Source organism: Camelus bactrianus, chromosome 21 (genome assembly GCF_048773025.1).
Source record: "Camelus bactrianus isolate YW-2024 breed Bactrian camel chromosome 21, ASM4877302v1, whole genome shotgun sequence".
Classification (NCBI taxonomy): domain Eukaryota; kingdom Metazoa; phylum Chordata; class Mammalia; order Artiodactyla; family Camelidae; genus Camelus; species Camelus bactrianus.
Genome location: NC_133559.1, coordinates 30,091,104 through 30,112,084, shown reverse-complemented (window position 1 = coordinate 30,112,084; position 20,981 = coordinate 30,091,104). Strand labels below are relative to the sequence as shown.

Genomic DNA, 20,981 nt, shown 5'->3' with positions numbered 1-20,981 from the left:
TCACATTGGCTCAGAGCCCCAACTTTCTAGTTGCATGTTTAGTCTTTCAGGTGTGGCCAGTCCACATCCTGAGTCATCTCATCAGCATAAGCCACATAGGGTCCCCACCATAAGTCACCTTATTAGCATAAACTGTCAGGAGCCACCATCAATAAGAGACACTCCCATCACTCCAAAAATTCCCAAGATTTAAAAGCTACTTCCCAGCAGCCAGGGACACAGGCCAGCCAAATTCCTTATTACATAATATCTTATGCTCTAACTAGTGATAGTATCTTTGGTGTTCTGTATTAGGGAAATAATTTACTTTTCTCATTTCTCATTATTGTAAGAGATAACTCTGAAGTCAAGTCTGAATAAACATGTTTCTGTGTCTAAATAGTTCCCTTTAGCTGGTTCCACATCTTAAAAGCATCTCTAAGTAAACAATATACTATTTAAAGAATAAATTATAGTAAATTCAAACTCAGTATGGAACAAAAAACCTATATTAGCTCTTCATACATGCCTATTATCTTAATGTGTGCTCTCACATCCTCATTATCTGTGCTCCATTTCCAGGAATCTAAACCTTTGAATGTTCTTTGGTTATTTTCCAAAGCATGGTCAGATAGTAAGAAAAGTCTTTTCTCTTCCATGTAGTCTTTAAAAGAGATCTTGTTATGTGCCAAGAGATGGATGTCTTTATTCCAGTCCTGCATTTAACACATATGGAGGGAGCTCCCAATATAACCCTGAACTATGACAGCAAAATCCCTTTCACCCTCACTAGCACGGTGTTGTGAGGTACCCTACAAAGACTTCAAGTATAGAGTTACATTAATGGCCCTGACTTTATTGCATGGTCTCTTACCTTCATCTGCCAATATCTAAATGCCTTCAGAATCTCACCAGGTTGTCCCAGGATCCTCCAAGACATCTCTCATGGGCTCACGAGCAGCCCTTTCATGCTTTGCCTGTTTTGTCCTTCTCCAGCCCACTGCCTGCTGCCACTTTTTCTCGCACTTGCCATAAATTTACTCACATCCCTTCCAAAGGTTCTGCCTCCAGAGCTCCTAGTGTCATTAGTCTTCAGGGCACCAGACTCACTAGAATCTTCTGTCCCAGGCTGACCGCCTGCACACCAGGAGCCGTCTGTCTCCCACATCTCCCTGCTCTGGTTCTCTGATGGAGACACTTCCTTTAGCTTCTGCTCTGACTCAGACTGGGACCCCTGCTACATAAAAATGTAGAGACTTCTTTTCTTACTCCAGCACTCCTAACTTTCAACTTTTTACATTTTGATTTAGCATTATTAGGCTTCTTAAGCCCTGTACCACATAGTGCTGGAGTGTCAGGCCTGAAAATGGCCATAGAAGGACACTTACCCTGTCCTGTAGCCAGGCAGCACCTGAACTGTCTCATGCCACTTCTTCCCAGGACTCTGTCTGACTACAGTTCCTATTACATATGAACATAACTATTGATCCACAGGAGAAAGGCTCTTCAGACACCAGCTAGAGGGCCATCTGTCAAGCCAGTCATCTCTCATTCATTTTACAAGTATTTGGGGAGACGTTTCCATTTGCCAGATGCTCTGATAAGTTTCAGTGGTACAAAGATAAGTGAAGCAGTGCTCCCACCTTAAGCACTGCATAACAGGGAGGAATGATTATGGCTTATTCAGTGGCAAAGTAGATAGAAATGAGGGAAAAAGCCATGGAAGTTCTCTTGGGGCAAAGCAGAGGGAGGGATCAAGTCTTCCTGGGAAGAAGCAAAGTGGAACTCACAGATCACAGCACATTTGAGCTGGGTCTAGAAGGATAAAACAGTGCATCACACAGAAAGGAGGCAAAAGCAATGGACAAAATGGGCAGTTTTTTCAAATCCTAATGGTATGAATGTGCTTAGAGAATTTGAAATAGTCTGGCTGCCACAGGGTGTGGGGGAAGAGAGCAGAAATTGAGGGGTGAAAACTTGACAGGAGCTAGACTTTGATTGGAGATTATCCTGTGGACAAAAAGGAGAGCTCAAATCATTTTAGGGGGAAAATGTCACAGCAAGAGGTGTTCCTTGGTAGGACAAGCTGGATGTTACTGTGGTGGAGGACTTGGTAAACAGATTATACAGGTAAACAGATTGGCATATCAGAAGCGTGCCATGGAAATGGAGAGGAAGTGCTAAAGGGCAGGTGGAAAATGGATGGGGTGCCAGGAAAGGACATGTAGGTTTATGGATGGAAACTTATAAACAAGATAAGGTTTAGAGAAAGATCAAGAGTGTGGTATATGGTATCACTTACATGTGGAATCTAAACACACACACACACACACAAATGAACTTATTTACATAACAGAAACAGACTCACAGACATAGAAAACAGACATGATTACTAGGGAGAAAAGGGGGTGGGAAAGGATAAATTGGGAGTTTGAGATTTGCAGTTACTAACTACTGTATATAAAATAGATAAACAAGTTTCTGCAGTATAGCACAGGGAACTATAGTCAATATCTTGTAGTAACCTATTATGACAATATGAAAAGGAATATATGTATGTGTGTCTATGACTGAAACATTATGCTGTACACCAGAAGCTGACATAACATTGTAAACTGACTGTACTTCAATTAAAAACATTTTTTAAAGAAGAGGAAAAGAAAAAAAGAATGAGTTTCATGGGATCCAAATGAAAAGAGGCAAATAGATGGCATGTAAATGAAACTAGAGGCCATTGTGTTTGAACATTAGAGGGGGCAGACTTTCCATGGGTGTAGTTCCAATGTAATAAGGAGGTAAACATGCCTGATGTCTTTCCACTCTCATGTCAACTTTTCATCACTCTTCTTAATTTGCCCTTTGTCTCAAAAAGCTGACCATCCATGTGTTCTCTTTGTGCCTGGCTTCTAGTGGGTTTGTCCAATGAGGTGCGCCAACAAGAGACTGGAAGGAAGGAGAGACAGGTCAATATATTTATTTCCCTGCTCAACCGCTGTGAGGCCACATTAGATGGGATAGTCCAAAATCACCACTCTTCTCAAGGTCTACACGGCTCTCTCCTTCTGGGTCTCATTAACCGCCCCTCCCTTGGGCCTAGTGGTCATTGCTTGTAGCTCCTATGTTACTAACCCCAGGGTATTACACCATCTCTTATAAATATTCCCTTTGTAAATACCACTTTCATAAATAATCCTAACTCAAGAGTGCATCTGTTACTTATTGGGAACCAGTGAGAATGGAAGAGCCATTTTAGGGGACCTAGAGAGTGGAGACAGCAAACACAAGCCCTCATTGAAGATGTTTGGGGGAGGGGGGACGATGTAGCTCAAGTCGTAGAGCGCATGCTTAGCAAGCACAGGGTCATGCTTAGCATGCACAGGGTCCTCGGTTCAATCCTTAGCACCTCCTCTAAAAATGAAACAAATAAGTAAACCTAAATACCTCCCCCCAAAGAAGACTTTTTTATAATGTTCAGCTGTGAAAGAAAAACTAAGAAAAGAGGTTGTAAATTGAACAGGGGCCAGAATAGAAAGAAAATATTTAGGATGAGAGGCATGATGATTTTTTTATCTTTTAAGACATGGACACTTCCTCTCCTTTAAGTAGGTCGGTTTATTACAATAGAGGAAGCAACATGTGTGTAATTGGCCTTTTACTAAATCCTACATTTTGGCTAATTCTCATGTCTAACTCTAACCTCCCTTAATGGCCACATTCAAGATAGAAAGGGGGAGTCTCAAGCTCATTTTGAACTCAGAAGCCAGAGAACGAGTCTGGCAGCAACAGCTCTAATTGCTCATCAGGACGACCTAAACGATAAAATAACTGTACAGTCTTCGTTTGAGATCAGTAAGAAATCATGAAACGGCCATGAAGAAAGTGGACATGTAATAAACCTAAGAAGCAGGGATGGAGTTCTTCCCAGCCAGAAGATGAGTTACACACTGGAGAAGAACAAGGAAAGGAGGACCTGTGGGCTGCTCAGGGGATAATGGTCAGAGCTGTACTTTGACTCCTGAAGAATTTCGGCATTGCTTTTGACATTCCCAGGGTGGCGGACTACTGTGGTGGACAGCGCCTTATATTTTGTGTTCCCCGCATTTAGTCTCCTGGTTCAGGTACTGGCCTTCCTCACAGAATTTATTATATTAGGAGAGGAGCAATCAAGGTTGTATAACACAGTGTCTCAAGGCACTTAGAATGCTTTTTCACCTAATGAACAGTGCAAGCAGCAAGCTCCAGGAGTTCAGACAGGGAGAGAGAGATCACTGAATACACAGACATCTACAAATGACTTATCTAAATATGCAGATCCACTGGACAATCCATTGAGTCTGAGAAGGAGGCAGTGTCATAATTTTGTATATAAAATTTATTAAGATTTTAGGATCTCTCTTGGTTTGAAGACTCCCACAGTTTGCTATAGGACTCTGAAAATTGCCAATAACTTTTTTTTTTTTTGGTTAAACCACCCAATGCCATCAATTACCCCAAAGTGCTAGGTGTTGAGCACAATATGAAGTAATACACATTTGTCCTTGAAAGTCCATGGTGTTTTGATTTTGTTGATATTTCTAAAATGTTTCAAATAACTGTAATACACAGAGAAATAACTATATGCTTGAGTTAGGAAGATGTTAAAGAACAGTTCTAAAATAAAAGGCTTTTCCCAATATAAGTGAATTTACCCCTAACCCCCCCCAAAAGAAAAAAGCAGAAAGCATTGCAGAACATTGGGGAATTAATACTATTTTTTTTAAGATTTTTAAAAATTGAGGTACAGTTGATTCGCAGTGCTGTGTCAGTGTCTGCTGCACAGCAAAGTGCAATCCAAGAGCATGGGGTGTCTTTCCATTTTTTTGAATCATCTTCAATTTCCTTTACCAGTGTTCTATAGTTCTCAGCATCTAGGTCTTTCACCTCCTTGGTCAAGTTTGTTCCTAAGTATTTTATTTTTCTTGATGAAAATTTAAAGGGTTTTTTTTCCCCTGATATTTCATTGTTCATGTAAAGAAATGCAACTGATTTCAGTATGTTAATCTTGTATCTTGCTACCCTAGTGAATTCATTCATCAGTTCTAATAGGTTTTATGTGGAGTCTTTAGGGTTTTCTGTATATAATATCAGAACACTGGGGAATTATAACATCTTACTTAGCATTATCCATCAATATTGATGACACATCTGAAGCCCAGACATTTATTGACAAGACAGAAGCTCTGGGAGAGAAAGCAAGGCATGCTAAGTTGAAGTGAATGGTGTGAATTGCTCCACAGGCTTAATTGTATCAGCATATCCTCATCTCTTTTTCTCCCCCCCCCAATAAACTGTGCAGTCTCTCATCTCTGTAATACCAGGAATTTCAGTATCTCTCTCCTTTTCTGTTGAATTGTCAGAGAATTCTAGGGAGTTTTTCAGTTCTAATTCTAAAGGAGTTTTAGCATGATTAAGTCCAAGTTGCCAGTTTCCCACTCCTGAAGTGTGTCATAACGGGTGACTGTTACCTTAGTCTGCTGCACCGCGTCAGCCCTCTGCTCTGGTGGTGTTTCTACTCCTTCAGATCTCTGTGGCAGAAAGATAGTTTTTAAAAGAGACAGATTCTTCCATCCCCCAGTGCAAGGGTCATCTTTCTTTGGGTTCCCAGGATCACAGCTCTTAATAATCAACTATTAAAACTCATATATCAAGTCCTGGCCTCAAAGTACTAGATCAGAACTCATGCCTCTATCTGCTCCTTTCACACCTAGAAAACAATCACCTGCTTTTCCTTCTGGTGACCACCTCTCCCAGAAGGATGGTACATTTTCTTTAAATCCTCACAAATCAAAGGTTTTTTCCTCTCTCTCTCTCTCTCTCTCTTTTTTTTTTTTTTACATTCCTCTCTATGAACAGTTGGACAGTTTAAGATTTAGTCAAACAAAACCTACCAGTACGTGTAACACTTCTCCATAATTCCATGTAATATTGTATCTTAGGTTATAAAGTGAAAAATATGGCATTTCTGTAGCATAAAAGGAGGGAAAAGGGAACAACAAAATCTAAAACAAACAAAATTTCTTTAGCCATCCATTCTCTAGCAGAACATCTGTTCATACAACATTTTGTAATTCCTAGGACTGTACTAACTGCTTTAAACATATCATCTGGTTTATAAGTTGCCAGTTTGTAGGGAACAAAATCTAAAATCAGAGAAGTGAGTACTTACTCAAGATGACACACTGACTAACATGAATAAGTCAGGAATGTCAGCTTAGATGTCTGAAGTCAGAGCTATGTTCCTCCTCTCATGTCCTTGAACGTGCCCTTGGGAGAACCATGGAGTCTAAAAGAAGTCCATCACACAGTCTTCAAAGAGTTCACATTAATGGGAGGGGGGCAAGGAAAATGCCAGATTTACACCTGTAGATGAGTTGGAAAATCATAAAAGCATGCAGAAGAGTGATAAATTACATTTAACCAAGCATGGTTTTGGAAGGACTTCTCAAAGGAGTTCAGTTTATTTCAATAATATTTATTAATGTTGCTACATCAGGATTCCTGCTGGTGAAGCACTTTACCTAGATGGTGCAGATTGTCTTACACAATGCCAACTCTAAGTCCCCTTTGGTGTATCCTCCTGTGCTTTAGAGGCTAGAAAGCTAAAAGTTCTCAGTGTGGCTTCTGTGTGTGACCTAAATTCCACTAAGCAAGTGCACCATGGAAGACTTGGAAAGAAGAAGTCCAAACTATGAAGAGGCAGCCACAAGCACAGACTGATTCTTTGGAAAAATTTGGTGGCATGAGTATCATCATAGAACAGAAGGGACCATGGGTTTTTGTTGAGTCCCATTTTGCTAAAAAGCCTCTTTTTCCTGCCCCTATCATCTAGAATCTGGATTACTAGAAAATCTACAAGATAATTGTAATAAATTCCTCCCTGTATAGTAGAGCTGTGAGAGATTATGTCATTTTCTGCTAAAAACTTTGAAAGATACAATAACTGATCCCAGAATGGCTTCAGGCAAGGTACCAGGAGCTGGGATTCTTTACCTGACTGGGTTGGGCTGAAGGTAGGGGTAGTCTAGTTGGTGGTAGGGATTGGAATGCTGGTAATCTGTAACACTTAATGGTAAAAGAGTTATTAAATTATGACCTTCTTTGAAGAATTAATGGCAGTGGGATGAGCTGCTCTGCTTCCAACTGAACTGGAAAGCATGAAGCAAGAAATGATAGAGGCAAGTTATCAAATCCTGGTTCAAATCTTGGTCAAAGAACCAGGAAGTTTCTACAGCTACCCTCAAAAATATCTTACATTCCTTCTAGGCATTGGGTATTACAATTGGGTATTTGAGATTTACAGATACTAACTACTATAAATAGATAAACAATAGGTTTCTTCTATATACCACAGGGAACTATAGTCAATATATTGTAGTAACCCATAATGAAAAAGAATAGGAAAACAAATCTATGCATATATGTGTATGACTGAACTACTATGCTGTGTGCCAGAAATTGATGCAACATTGTAAACTGACTAGAATTCAATAATAATAATAAAAAAGTCAGAGCCAGAGACTAGTGGTGATGTTGATGAAAAAGCACAGGCAGAATTCAGATCTTTGCCAAGGTTTTGAGTAAAAACATGGATATTGATAGGGGAAAAGTGTAACATAAAAATTTCTAATGTGAGTATTTGAAATGATCTAGTTGACTTTGAATACGCTGAACCCCCAGTTTTACAGAATGTCACCAGATGGTTCTAGCAGCCGCTTACTCCCCTGGGCTGGTGAGGCGCTTCCTGCTTTATTTGAAAATGATGTAATCAGTAATTTTCCAAGGGAATGCCTATTTTTCTCTGTATTCCATCCTACCATTTATGTAACTACAGATATATCTCAGTTTGACTGAAAGGACCTGAGATTCAAGTCCAGGAGGATAAACTATTTCTAATTTAGACTGGCAAATGCCTAGAATTTGTTTGCTGAAGACTAGATATGAGTGGCTTATGTGAAATGAAGTTGAGATGCCAAAAATTCCTGAGTTTTACAGAAGAAAAATTAGACAAGCCTATAGAGTTTAAAAAGATGGCATGGGTTTATCAAGTACTAATGGCTCACCTATGTTTAAATACATTAAAGATAATAATGGAAAAATCCATTGAAAATGACTTTGAGAAACATCATGTTAGGGATGCATTAGCGTGTTTGTAAGGAGCTGTGGTGAAGAAACTCTTCAATAAGGCAAGACTAGAGGTGGAAAGTGTTATCCTTGAACTAGGCTGTCTGATAGCGGTGGGACTGTTGGGATTCTGGAGTCAAGAAAGAGGTCAAGAAACAAGTTTAGGAGTAGTCACTCAATAATCAGTGAGGCTGGAGTGATCATCAAAATGGTTTGGTAAGCGGGTAGCTTTGGCAGTAGCTACTGATCAAGGTGTCCCTGGCACTGAATCAGTTGGACAATACACTAAAATTCTACTTGAACATTATCATAATGAAAATGCTGCTTCTGAAAAATGGTGGACAGACTTAGGGCAGCCACAGTTGCAAACCATGCAATTGGCTCTTCAGCCTTTTCTTGGATATTCAGAGGCCCTAGAAAGAAGGGCCGGCTGGGTATCTGAAAAAAATGAGACTGCAAATAATATCACATGCACCATATATAAATCTCTTCCTAGCTGTTCAGGAAGCAAACAGTGGAATTCCAATCTCACGATTTTCCTTTTCTGTCTGCCTGTTTTGGAGGCTTTGGGTTTGTGTAGCCAGTGCAAACTACGTGTAAGCCAATTTATCTAATAGATTCTACCTTTGTGTGTGTGTGTGTGTGTAGCTTTATTCTCTGCCAGTCTGTCTCTGTATGTGTGTGTGTGTGTATGTGTATGTGTGTATATGTATATACATTTATCTTACTAGTTCTGCTTCTCTGGTTGAACTCCAAATGATACAATGGCTCAACAAGTCATCCTCTATGTTACTTGAGCTGCTGTCGTGAACTTGTATGCCACAAAGTTGAATGTACTCAGCAGGACATCACCACCAATAGGAAATGAAACATACAGGATTAGGGTCCAAGTTGTCTAAAAGGTTCCCCAAAATTGTATGCTCAGATGACTAATACTCCCAATGTGTCCACTTCCATGGCTGTACTGTCATGTCTTCTAGCCAAACTATGATCTCATAAATTGTTCTCATATTATCAACTAACTGGGGAGAAAAAATTCAGTTTTATTTACAGATGATCCAGTCTAAAGAGTTGGCCTCAGCCAAAAGTGGTCATTTCACTCTTATAGTCCACTGAGGGATACCTGTGTACAAGAACAGAGATGGGAATCCTCATACTGGGACTAACATAAGTGCTAAATATGACCACCACCCTTCTTTAAAGAAGAGACCCTTGTGCTATGGCTATATATCACTTCCATGGGTTGTAGGGGTATATGATGTTTTTCAGAGATGGTCAGAGACTTGAAATTCATGACGATATTGGAATATTATTGACAAGAAAGTTTTGGTAAGAAGTTCATGGGTGGATGGCTTAAAATTGTCCAAAATATAAGGATATTTGTACCTCAAGGGGATGCTCACCATGATTATCACGGCTCGGTAATCATGTGAACACGATAATTGCCTCTGTTGGCATTATTCAACCACTATACTCTGCACTCTGCATTTATTCAGTGGACTTATGAATGAAAGTGGCTCTGATGGCAGTGAGGAGAGTTACGCATAGCCTCAAAGATGGCTTTCTCTGAATGCTTCATCTGCGAGTAGCAAAAATTAGTTCCATCACAATAGAGTCTTATATCCCAAAGCCCTTACCTGGTGACTCATGTCAGTTCAATTACATGAGACCTCTTCTTGCATGGAAGAGAAGGTGGTTTATTTTCACTAGAATAGACAGTAATCTTTGCAACCTGCAAGAATATGGATTTGTCTTCCCTGCATGCTTTATGTAATAATTCTCTATGTGGATTACCATTTCCCTATTCACTATCATGAAATTCACTATAACATTGTTTCTAACCAGCAAACCATTTAAAACCTGTCAGGGATATTGAGATCTGCTCTTACGGGATCCAGAGAAGACAGAGCTGGAAATACATGAATTCAAGAGTTGGAAGAGACAATGTGGTGTTGTGGAAAGAACTTGACTCTCAGAGCCCAAGTAAGTGAGTTGGTGTCTGATGTCTATAATTTTTTTAGTCTCTGACTCCTGGCAAATTATATATCCTCTATGGGCTTGAGTTTATGTCTCTGTAAAATATGTAAATAATAAGTAATCATGAGATTGTTGTGAGAGTTAAGCAAAATACAAGTGTTAATAGATTTAGCACATGAAGATCATTTTTTAATAACTTAAAACAGAGCAAGTTGTAAGTTTTCAAACTCTTCTCAACATTCGAGGAACAGCAGAGATAAATTGTTTCTATCTATATAGGTCTCATTATTGCTTTTATTGTCACCATATTTTAATCAAGCCCTTAATATGTTCAAAGCATTGTGATTTTATCCAGAAACAGAAAAATAAACACCCTTTGCAAATTTGTTCCTGTATATGTATTTCTTTTATTTTATTCATCCTCTTCTACATAATGTGTATTTGTAGAACTTAAATATTTCACTGTGTTATGAATACAAATGAAGTTACATCAATAGTAGTAATTTAAATTTCATTGTTTTTTTGCTCCCATGGCATATTGCAAGGACTCGGTGCCCCTTCAGGTGTTAAACTCTTCATATTCAAAAAATATTGGATAAATTGGAAGTTCCAGATTTGCAGAAACTACTATACATGAAATAGGTAAACAGGGTCCTACTGTACAGCACAGGGAACTATATTCAATACCTTGTAATGGCTGATAATGAAAAAGAATATGAAAATGAATATATATATGTATAACTGAATCACTATGCTGTACACCTGAAATTTACATTTTTTACAACATTTCAAAGCGACTACACTTCAGTTTTAAAAAGTATGGACAGTTCAAATTTTTTTGGTGAGTACCAAATATATATTTGAAATTTGAGAGTGAAAAGTTAATTTATTTTCTTCTCTTTGTTTTGTGTCCTCTCATAGCTGAGAGAGTTATTTGGAAACCTGACAAAATAAATGGGGTATGTGGAGTAGGAAAAAATGAGGAGAAAACACAAAATTACATATACTCATGCAATCTCTATTATGTCCACTATATGGAAAGAGATGGCAAAAACCACAGATATTTATAATAGAATATATATATATATATATATATATATATATATATATATATATATTCATATAGAGCAAGTATTTATAGTGAAGTATTTAGAAATAGACTTTTCAGGAAGACTAAATTTAGGGAAATATATTCAATATCTTGTAGCAGCTCATGGTGAAAAAGAATACGAAAATGAATATATGTATATTCATATATGACTGAAGAATTGTGCTGGACACCAGAAATTGACACAGCATTGTAAACTGACTATACCTCAATTGAAAAAAAAAAAAAAACACTGAATTAAAAAAAAAATTTTAAAGGAAGACTAAATTTAAATTTTTCTAGTATTTCTATGGATAAAGAAAGCAAATCGCTTTGAAATGCATGTTTTTGTTTTGGAAATAGCTCCTGGAATAACTGTATAGTCATTCAATATAGAACAAATATTTTATTCATTTTTCATAGTCAAGATTCTAAATGGTGGATTGATGCCAGGTATGAATCCTTCAACTGGAATGTTAAGCATTCTTTTTATAAAGGACTTCTCTATGATGAAAACTGAACTTCTACACATGGGGAGGCTTTTTGATTCTCTGTTGGTGTTGGAGGGCAAGGGTTTTTATCTCTCCTACAGAAGGAATTTGACAGCAAAGAAGAGCATCAGATAGAAAGTTTAGGCCCTTAATGCTCTGTTATTAACTGTGGTAAAACCCCACAGTGAACCCAGGGAGAGCGATAACACTGTCGTAAGAAGATGAACCACGTGCAGGAGAAAAGAGCAGTTTAGGGCACAGTCAACTGATGACAGTGGTTAAGAAGCCGGTTGAACATAGAGAGCAAGCAAATGTCCTTTTGATGATCCTCAGAAACAACAGGGAAACATTCTGATGGAGGGCTTGGGTCCACCAAACTTACCCATTTGCCCGTTCTCAATGTCAGCACTGAACATTCTGCATCCCAGAAAACCCTTCAGTCTTTGGAAGAGAGGGATGGTTGGTACCCCCATCACCTGTAGATATTCTGACATATTTGCTCTAGGCTGGAGCCCCCAGATGACTCTCACATGAAGCCAGGCTGAGGGTCACTTATGTACTGATGGGTAAAGCTTGGTGAGTGGTCTTGGGCCTGGATTGTGGAGTCTCTTGAATTTTAGGCAAAGGAGAATGTATGTTGTTCTGTGGGGACTCAGTGCTATTTTAGAACATTATGTTGTCATGTTTTCAATTAGAGGGAAGCTGGAAGAAAGAGGGGCTAGCAAAGAGTCAGGCAGATAAGTGGGGTTAGATTAGGTGGCAGTAGGAATATGAACATTTTCAAAAGGGAGAGTTAGATGAAAGAACTTAGACAGAGTGAAGGAAACATAACATAAATTACCTTTCCCTTTTTATTCTCAAAAAAACCCAAAACAAAACAAAAAACAGGACTGGGGGAAGGAATCATCAGCTAGTGTCCTGTAACTTTAGGCTATGTGACAAGTGGTCCCATTTAAAGACGTAGTGTAAGGCTTCAGGGATCTTTCATATGACCTTGTATTATGATGCCATAAAAGGGTACAAACCAGCACTAGCCTCTCATGACCTTCCTTTGTCAACACTCCCTTGGAAAGCAAATATTTTCTTTGCACATGTACGTTGGTGGTGGTTGACAGGAGACCATCACCTGGCTGCTTAGAGCAGAAGGGAGCAACAGCACACTTTTTTTTCTTTTTTAAATAATTTTTGGGAGGGGATAGGAAGAGTAATCCAGACATGAAGCCCCCAGGGTCAGGGCCCTTATTCTCAGTGCCCACCTCCCCCTCAGTCTCGCCTTCCCTGGGCTCTTCAGGGCCACACTCTGGCCCCTCAGCCTTGGCGTCAGTCTTGGCTCCCCTCGAGCAAGTCTGGTGCAGGATGGAGCACATATGGATCTCCAGGGTGGAGCTCTGGTTGCAGGAGACCCAGTAGACTGTGCACTTAAAGGGCTTGTCTGTGGCTCCGGTGGTGGTGGGCACAGTGCCGGCTTCTCCCCGGGCAGGGCTGGAGGGGTCAATGACAGCCTTCCTCATCTTGTGCAGGTGGGAGACTGGGTTATAATGGACCAGGAGGATGTTCTGCGTGAAGGATTCCTTACACACAGTGCACTTACAGGGCCAGGCAGGGTCGAGAAACTTGTCCCGGGCAAAGCTGGTGTTCTTCCCATAGGTCAGAGGGTGGCGAGAGTCAGCCGGAGCTGGCTCTGCTGGGAGGGGCTCCCCGCCAGCCCCCTCTTCCTCCTCAGCCGTGGTAGGTGGGGAGCCACTTTGTCAGCTTTGGCCTCAGGCCGAGGGGCTGGAGATGGGGCTGGAGAAGGGGGCTGGCCTGGACTTCCCGTGGGCTTGTTGGGGGCCTCGGCTGAGGGCAGGGAGGCTCAGGAAGAGGACTGGGACTGGCTTTGGGGTCAGGTGAGGGCCTTCTGCTGGGTGTGGGCTCTGGCCCAGAAGCAGGAGGCTCAGGGCCATCACCCTGAGGGCTGAGAGTGGGCCCAGGCAGCCCATTGGTTGTCAAGGTCATTTCTACAGTTGTGGCCACAAGCAGCAGCTTCTCAACACACTCGGGCACCATGCTGTGCAGGCGGCTGAGGTGGAAGTGGAGGGCGGGCCGGCCCACCGGCTGCTCCCGGCACAGCAGGCAGCGGTGCCTGGGCAGCACCGCATGCTGGGAGAGGGCGTGAGCCGCCACCTGGTGGGACTCTGGGCTCAGGAGACTGCAGTAGGGACAGCAGAACACCATGGTCTGGCTGCTGCTGTCTCCAGGAGGGCCGGTCTTGTTCTCTGCTCCTTCAGAAGCCAACTGTTCGGGCTTATTCTGGGCATCTTTCTCAGGGGTGGGTGGCTCAGCTAAGAGGTTGACGGAAGCCTTCCCGGGAGTCTGGAGCTGCCCATGGCTGAATCTCAGGATGCTTTGAAGAGCCGAGAGCCCCTCATCAGCTGTGGGCCGCTCAGTAGCAGCTGCAGACGCCGCTGGGCCTGGGCGTCACGGTGGGCCCGGTGGGCACAGGTGCTGCAGCACCACCAGGCAGGGAGGCATCTCCCAGGAACACAGCAGGCCGCGGAGCAGCCCCAGCTCTGCCCCCCACAGCTGCCCCCTCCATCTCCAGCAGAAACTTACAGATCAGGCTGTTTTCTTCATGGGCTGCACCCTGGGCATGCAGCTGCATCTTCTTGCTGTTGGACTCAGTCACAGATGTTGCAGCGCAGGTGCGGGCGGGGACAGACCCATAGGGAGCCCCATCGCCCAGGGGCACCGGGGAAGGGGTGCCGATGGCCCTACCCCCTCCTTCAGGTGGGCTGCAGGCTGGTACTTCTGAGCGTGTTTGTCGGTCTTCAGGTGGAGCTGGAAGTTGGCCTTGGGCTGGGTGCCATGGCAGCCGAGCTTGCAGCGGTGGGTGTCGCCGGCCACTTCCTTCCACTCGGCCCCCAGGAGGCTCCGGCCCACACTGAAGTGGCAGAGCAGCAGCTCCAGGCCGTCTGTGCGGAAGGCCTGGCACACGAGGCAGCAGAACACCTTCGGGGATGGGCTGTCATCTGGGTGTGATGAGGTGGGCAGCCGGTCAGACAAGGAGCCTAGGAGCTGACTTGGAGGCAGGTGGGCGTCCGGGGGGGAGCTGCCAGGGCAGGTGTGGGGACCTTGCAGGCAGGGGCTCCGAGGTGGTGGAAGCCGCTGAGAAGCAGGGGCTTGTCTGGCCTCAGTCCGGGGCCAGGCAAGGAAGCCAGAGGCTGCCCTAGGGCCTGCGGTCTGAAATACCGGAAGAGTTCCGGGGGGGGTGGCAGCCCCACCTGGGGGCGGGGGTCCTGGCCCCACCAGCCCGGGCAGCAGTCCCAGCGGCAGCCCCTAGTGCGGCACGAGAACATTCTGCATGTGCTTCTCTGAGGTCATGTGGATGTGCAGGTTGCGGGAGACGGTCTCATAGCTACACACCTGGCACTGCTGGGACTATTTGGTCTTGGGCTCCTTGTCCCCGAGGAGGGCGGGAGCACTGCCTCTGGGGGGTGTCCTCTGCCCCCCGGGCCCCGCCTGGAAGCCCTGCAGGTGGTCCAGGTGCTTGTCGGACTGCGTGTGGATGTGACGCTGCCCTTGGTGGCGGTGGAGTAGTTGCAGACGCCGCAGCGGAGGGACGTGCAGCCACGGTTTGCAGCTCCCTCCCCGAGCGTGGCACCCCGCCCCCGCCACGCCCCACCCCACGCTGCAGCAACTGCGGTGGCTGTTACCCTGAGGCTGCTTCTCCCGCATGTGCGTGTCCAGGGTCTGCAGGACTTGTGGTGCCAGTTGCACTTGGGACACTTCAGCGTCTTGCAGGAGTTGCGTGAGCGTAGAAGGGACATGGCTGGACAGACTGAGGCCCTGGAAGGTTGCGGGGACAGGGGTATAGTGATGGGCTAAGCGATAGGGCTGGGGTGGGTCACCAGGGTCTTAGGGGGGGCCTACAGGGGCAGGGAGAGTGCCCCCTCCTTGGAGGTGAGTGAGCTTTGGTTGAGTGGGGGCAGAGCCCCCCATCCTCTTCTTGCCCCTGGGGGAACCAATCTGGCCCATTCTTGCCTGCCGCTGTAGGCGATTCTTCGGCTTGGGTTGGGCTGGGGTCCTAGGTGGCCGGGGTGGTTGGTGGGGAGGGTGGGCTGAGAGCCAGGACTTCTTCCACGGGCAGGACAGGGGCCTGGGCTTCTGCCTCAGGGGGACCATCCTTGGTCTGGGCTTCATTTGCCTCCATGTTCCCAGGGCTGCTGTCGTTAAGGGGTAGTTCTAAAGAAGGGCGAGCAGGCAATCTTGGTTCCAGAAAGCTTAGGAGGGCCACGTAGCCCTCACCTCCTCCTGGAGTATGGCTGGGTTGCCCAGCAGGCCCTGGTGTTGAGTGGGGGTTAGTGTCACCCCGTTAGACTGTGTGTGACCCACAGAGGCCAGGTGGCACAGGAGGCAGAGCCAGAAGATTACCCTGGGGTCTCCTCCCCTTCTCTCCATGGGGCCATCTTTGGGATCTCCAGGTGGGTGTGGAGCCAGCTGGTAGCTCCAGAAGGCTCCATCCTTTCCCTCACAGGTAGCTAGAGATGGTGATGAGGTATCATGGGACAGAATTTGGTCAGAAGAGCTAAAGCCTTGGATTGAGTCAAAGCCATGTTGGATGTGAAGGGCAGTGAGGTGTGCAGGGGGTGGGTGGGCAAGGAGGGGTGGGCTGGTCTCTTCCTTGACGACACCTGCCTCACCCCAGGGGAAGCTCTTTGGTAACAGGAGTTCACTGCCACCTGGCAGGGATGGCTTGGTTGCTAGGCAGGCCTCACCTCCAGCTGTGAAGAATAAGTGGTCACTGAGGTCCACAAGAGGGAGACCTCCTCCTTCCTCCTCCTCTTCCACCCTCGGGTCCTTTGATGGGAAGCCACCAAAGCCAGGCTCTTCTTGGGGCTCCCTGTCTTCTTTGGTGGGATGAGGCCACAGCCTGCCTCCAGGGGCTGCCCCCCAGCTCTGAGGACCTCATGCTCTCAGAGGTGGAGGGGGCAGTAGGGGTATCTGTAGTGACAGGATCTGAGGGGGTGCTGGGGGAGGAGGTGTCCGGAGGTGTGGACGCGGCACTGTGCCCACGGTACCACAGGACGGGGTGATGTCTGGGGGTCAAGGATACGTTAAGTGTGGCCGTGGCAGATGGAGGAGAGCTGGGGGTTCATTTCAGGGTGACAGCCACTACCACCTCGGCTGGAAGCAGGGATGGGAGTCGAACCGCGGCGGCAGCACGAGGCGGGGAGGGGAGGGGGTGGCTCTAGGAAGGGACTTCTCCGATGTGTTGATTCCTTTTTTTCCCCTCCTCCTCCCTCCCTCCAGCGCTCACTCCGGGGCGTCGGGGTCGGAGATGGTAAAAAAAAAATAAATAAATTCACGGCGGTGAGGGAAGTGAAGGGAAATAATCAACGCTATTTGTGGCTGAAATATTTTCCCGGCTTCGTGAGGCGGTTTCCATTGATTCACCCTGGGCACTCTCGCTCTCTCCCTGCTGCCCCCCCCCCCGCCGCCCCCCCCCCCCCCCGCGCCGTCACTCCTCCGCCTCATTCACTGGCTGGAGCCTAGGCATCCCACACCAGCAACAGCACATTTGAGACGTATTTCTGGGCTAGAAAATCTACTCACACATTCAGAAACACACAGCAGACACTGTATTCTGCCCTCACACACAATTACTCACATTCACACACACACACACATACAACAGACACACACTCTCACACTGTAGTAAACACACACATAGGCACACATTCATACACACACCTCTATGTCTTTATCAAAATCAAGCTGGCTGTGAGCACAGAAGACTTGAAAAGGAGACAGAAAGAAAAAGTCACCTTTGCTTTGTTGAATTTATATGAAACCCGTTCTAGTCTGACGCTTCTTCCCTCCAGAACGTACCATCCACCCCCCCCCCAGGTGTGGGAAGGGTTCCTGAGAGTTTATGTACATGTTAAAGGCAAATACAAATAAAATGTGTATTGGTCTTGAAAAAAGAAAAACAACTTTGCAGTTACTGATCTTCAGAAAAATAGTATTGACTCTTTTGAAAACATTTGTTGGTAATAAGTACACACACTTTGTAGATCTTTATTTTTCTCACATAAATATTGTATATTTTCCCCCTCCTTTTTCCTTCCTGTTTAAAACAGAGTCACACAGCTTTTCATACACTGAATATGAATTCTTTCTCTTTTTTTTTACTTAAGCAACCACTAAGCAGTATAGCTCTGGAAACCAATAAATTGACCTCAGACTAAATTTTCTTCTTTAAATATGAAGAGAGAATTTGCAGGTCAGATCTGTTTAGGTATTATGTATTAGTTTATGAGTTTAGGCAAGTGATTAAACTTCTCGGAACTTCACTTATCTCATCAATGAAATGAAAAACTTGGATTAAATCACAAATCCTTAAAGTGCTAAAATTCAGTTATTATCTGATTGCCATGAATCAGTCTAAGATTAAAAATTGAAAGTTGAGCAATGAATCTTTAATAATCATGAAAGAATTATTAAGCACTAAATGTATGCATGACATTTAATGTTTTTCCATAAAATTTAAAGAATTAAAATTCTCTACCTTGAACTGGCTTATCTTTAAAAAGGAAGAGTCAGATAGACAATGAGGTACATTAAAGAAGTCATTCTATGTATCTTAATTTATTTTTCATCCAATTTGTTTACTTATATCTCATAGCTAGACCTCATGCAGGGAACAGAGGATTTAAAGATGAAAAAAAAAAACATGACTTCTAACTTCAAGGACTTTGCAATCTATTTAATATGTTTAAAAGTCACAGCAAAAGTATGACCGCAGAAAACTTAATAGTAAATTTATAAATTGGGCTTTTGTTTACTCTTCAGAACTGACATCATTTTCCTTTAAGTTAGTCAGTGGCTTTCCACATGAGTGCTAAACTCCTGAACGTTGCACTGTGGTATTTCACAATGCCATGTTTTTCCTAGTTTGTAAGCTTGATGAAGGAAGGGACATGTCTTTCTTATTTAAAGTTGTAATGCTAGCATTTTTTTTTAAGTACAGTGACCAGAATGGAGAAGATAAGATGCTTTGATATGTTTGTTGAAGTGAATTAAGGGCATAAACAGAGGTTGACATTTCTCACTATGATGTCACTTTTACTTGTTAGTTTGGAGTATACACACACCCACCGACTAGTGCACGAAACACTAATGTTCAGCTCAATGACTTACGGTCAATGAGCACTTGGATGGATAGCCACCACTAAGGTCAATAAAAAGATCATTGCCCCGTCATCACTACTTCCTCCCGTCTTCCAAAAATCGCACTTTCTAACTTCTCGTGCTGTCCACTGTGGTCCAAGAAGCTGCTCAAAGCATTACTCAGCCTTTCATTACATTCAGTGGGATTAGGAGACACTAAATGGGAAATTCCATGTTCATCTCTCTGTATGTCTTTCTTCTGACTCTTGGTCCTTACAATTTAGCCTGTCATAACTGGAAAATTATAATTTTTTAAGTTGAAGTGTAGTCAATTTACAATGTTGTGTTAGTCTCTGGTGTACAGCATAGGGATCATAATATTTTAAATCAAGGCACAGAGGTCATATTGAAAATAATGACTAATTTTACAATTGAACTACAAATAGATATGTTGATTTATGGGTTTTCAAATTATTCTTTCTTGCTATTTATCAGTAGTTGGTCTTCAGTTTTTGTTTGTTTGTTTACTGATTCACCTTTACTGAAGTGCAAACAGAGACCACTTTAATTCTAAACAAACCTGAGGCGGGTTCTCTCCAGTGTCTGAGGTACCACCCTTCAGCCGCGTGTATTAAGCACCAGTACGGACGAAACGCACTGGCTGAAACAGTACTGACTGAAGGGCACCCTGGCCCTTCCCTGCAGGGTGACGCTCGTTCCCAAAGCACAAGCTTCTGAGGTTCCACGGGTAAACAGACTCTCAGCGTTTACTCACCTGGAAGTGTTTGGATTTGCCCTGTTGCTTCAGGGTCTGACGGCAGTTACTCCCTCAGCCCCTGCAGACGTGCCACTCCCCGGAGGGGGCGGGCAGGGCCTGCTCCTGGGAGGCCTGCTCTTGGCTGTTTCTCCGTGACTGGTGTTGTCTCTCTGCCCGCCTCTCCGGGTCTGCTGTGTGGAATCTGCAGCCATCCCGTCTGCTGGACATTCAACTCCGGTCACTGTGGGCGGACAGCGGATTCCAGAAGGCGGCGCCCGTCCCTCCTCAGCATCTGGGCCGCCGCCTCTCCCGCTGGGAGCTCACCGGCAGTCGGCTTTCCCTGCATCTCCACAGCCTCCAGCTCTCGCGTCCCGCTGCCGCGCCTCCCTGTGCGGAATTTCACGTCGCTTCTCCAGATTTAACCTCCTCGTCATTAATTCTTTGTCAGCTGTTAACTCTGTTGTTTTCCAATACTCCTGGATATTTCTGATAGACTTCCATCACTTGTAAATTTTATGATCCCACTTTTTCATTTTTTCAAGTATTTTATAAGTAATTGTTTTATATTTGCACCTGAAGATCCCGATACGGATTTCCTCAGGGTCTAAACCTGCTTTTGGTGTCTGGTGGTTTGCTTCCCGAGGGCCTGACTCAACTGGAAACTGGGTGCTGTTCCCAGAGAGACTGGGGTCCTTCTCCCAGAAGAGGACAGCACCCACCACTGCTTCCACTGTGGCCCCTTTAAGGGGCCCGGTTTCCTGTGGGAGCCTCTGATCCAGACACTCACTAAGCACCACTACGGCAGAGAAAGCTGTGAAGACGTCCGTTTCATGCGAGTCCCCAAGCCAATCACAGTCTAGCTTTAATCAGAAGGGCCCTTTAGTGTGTGGACTTACACGCTTCCAAAAGCAGAACCAAACTCGAGTTTCAGTTCTGTGTCTACCCGTGCAAGTCACCTGCCCTTTCAGTGCAAAAAGGTCACCGTTACCATCTATTATCAATTTAAGTGTCCTGTTTGGCATTACTGCCTTGGTCATTTAAGAACAGTAACATTTTACTGCCTTAGTCATTTAAGAACAGTAACATTAAGGCTGCCTGAAATTAACCAGAAAAGCTTAAAGTATTCGGTGAAGATGGATGATACCAAAAACGTTCCCCCAGAGTTAAAAGGAACAAGATTATTTCCTAGTTCGTGAAAAGATGTAAAAGTGTGACTCAAAACACATTAAGTTGAAAAATATGTTCTCAAACAGAAGAAACTGTCGGAGAACAAGCCGGGTCCCCAAGTGACACAGATCTGAACCTCAGGCCCGAGTCCTGGGGGGACGGGCGGGTGTGTTAAGGAGCCAGCTGGCCTCGGAGAAGCCACGCTGGGGCTGTG

The 20,981-nt window shown here is 44.3% G+C and overlaps 2 pseudogenes; one reads left to right on the top strand and one right to left on the bottom strand.

The window, feature by feature from the left end:
• The window catches only part of LOC123618768 (inner nuclear membrane protein Man1-like), a 64,553-nt pseudogene that overhangs the window by 8,250 nt on the left and 35,322 nt on the right, over window positions 1–20,981 (top strand).
• On the bottom strand, window positions 11,213–20,034 carry LOC141574329 (zinc finger homeobox protein 2 pseudogene; annotated as a pseudogene).